A 2,030-nucleotide genomic window follows, 5' to 3' on the forward strand; every position below is an offset into this window, starting at 1 on the left:
AATGATGAGAGAAAATCATTACTCAGCTACCTCCTACACGCTCCCCCACTGGGGATTGAGCCCACAACCCGGGCATGTGCCCTGACCAGGAATCTAACTGTGATCTCTTGGTTCATAGGTCGATGCTCAACCTCTGAGCCAAGGCAGCCAGGCTAAACTACTTAGTTTTAAAGGAATTTTAAAAAGCGTAATAAGTAATTACAAGTGAGAAGCTGAGGCTCAGATACATACAGTGACTAGCCCAAAGTGACACAGCTGGAACTGGGAAGAGCACCCTCATCTTGTGACTGCTGACTCATAGACAGGTTCTGTTAGTCCATGACTCAGCAGTTCTCTAATTTAGCCCAAGAAGAGGGAGAGATGAGGCTGCAGGCATGGAGCAGTGATGGCCCAAGCAACCCTGCCACACTCAGGCCCCAGACCACCAGCTCCTCCCCAGAAATCCAGGGCTAGGGAGAGCGGCTGAGACCCTTGGCTGCCATTTGCATGGGGCCTCCACGACGAGGAGAAACAAGCAGCATCCCGACCTTCTCACCTGGACAGACCCCCACACACGTGTTCTGGGCCTCGGCCCTGACCACTAGGGACACAATTGCTGAGCTGAGATGCTGCAATCCTGCTGGGCTATGGCACAGGTGTGTGTGCGGGGGATCTCCAGTGCCCTCACTGCTGACTCCTGTGTCCTCTTTAGAGAAGTCACCCCAGTGAGGGGTGCTTTCAGTTCCCATGTGAATCACTGTCCACATGATCACCGGTCACCCTGCCGCAGGCTGTGCCTGTGGCCTACGTGAGCTCTCGGTGGTGACAGTGCGGGTTGGTGACGCGGTTGGCCTGAGGCAAGTCTATCTGGTTGTTTCTTCATCATCCCAGCTAAATGCGACTTATTCCAGCAAGAGCCACTATGCTCCCCCTACCCGCAACCCCCTGGGTTTGGACACATCAGGAGGGTGGTTTAAGACAAAGGGTAACCACCCTTTGTCTTCAGAGTCTCAAGTCCAGCTGTTGGCGCTGTGGAGGGAGCACCAGATAGAGGCCTAAAGCAGGGGCTGGGATTGGCAGCAGGAAGCAGAGAAATGCTCACGGGATGGGCATAGGATGCGGCGGGGAGCAGCCCCTTGGCTGTGCAGACCTGTGGAAGGGAACAGGGAGAGACCTGAGGTGGTGACATTTCTTGATAAAGGACCTCGACAGCCCAGCGGAGGGTCTTATGCCTATGACCTTATGTGGCATTTAAGGACTTCCATAATAGAGGAGGAAAAAACCAGGTATAGGACACCTGGGTTCTAATCTAAACTCAAGATTCCATCACTTGGATAACTTTGGGAAAGTTGTTGGCTGATCTGGGCCTCAGTTTCTTCATGAGTCAGGTCAAGCAAATGGTATTCAGACTGGGTTCCCTGGGATACCTAGGGTTCTGCAGACCTACCTTAGAGTTTGGCATTGGGAGGGAGCCTCTAAACCAGTGCTGTCCAGTAGAAATGTAAAGTGAGTCATATATACAATTTAAAAAATTTTTAGTGGCCACATTTTTAAAAATCTAAAAACAAATAGGCAGAATTAATATTAATAGTATCTTTCAACATATAACCCATTTATTATGTTTATTAAGATATTTTACATTCCACGCTTTGTACTAATTTTTCAATATTTGGTGTATAATTTGTGCTTAAGCACAACTCAATTCTGACCAGCCACACTTCCTGCGCTCAATAGCTGACCTGTGCAGAGGAGGCAATCAAGGCTTTAAGTAAGAGCAGAAGACTCTCCCTGGTGGACAAAACGGAAAGTGCAGGAGAGACCAAAGGATTTAAATGAGTAAAACACCTGAAAGCACAGAGAAGACTAATGTGTGTGTGTGTGTGTGTGGGGGGGGTAGGATTCATTTCCTCCGCAACTGACAGAAAGCCTAAAAAAATTTTTTAAGAAGTAATAGACTTTACTTTTTAAAAAAGTTTTAGATTTACAGCAAAAATGGCAAAGATAGTAGTTTCTTTATGCCTCCTGCCTGTGCACATACTGCTTTCTCTATT

General features: G+C 48.1%; 1 protein-coding gene across 5 annotated transcripts in view; it reads left to right on the plus strand.

Annotated features, from left to right (window-relative positions):
- XCR1 (chemokine (C motif) receptor 1) overlaps nucleotides 1–2,030 on the plus strand; it is a 49,305-nt gene that overhangs the window by 20,985 nt on the left and 26,290 nt on the right. The window lies entirely within an intron of this gene.

This window comes from Myotis davidii, unplaced genomic scaffold (assembly GCF_000327345.1).
Source record: "Myotis davidii unplaced genomic scaffold, ASM32734v1 scaffold395, whole genome shotgun sequence".
Taxonomy (NCBI): domain Eukaryota; kingdom Metazoa; phylum Chordata; class Mammalia; order Chiroptera; family Vespertilionidae; genus Myotis; species Myotis davidii.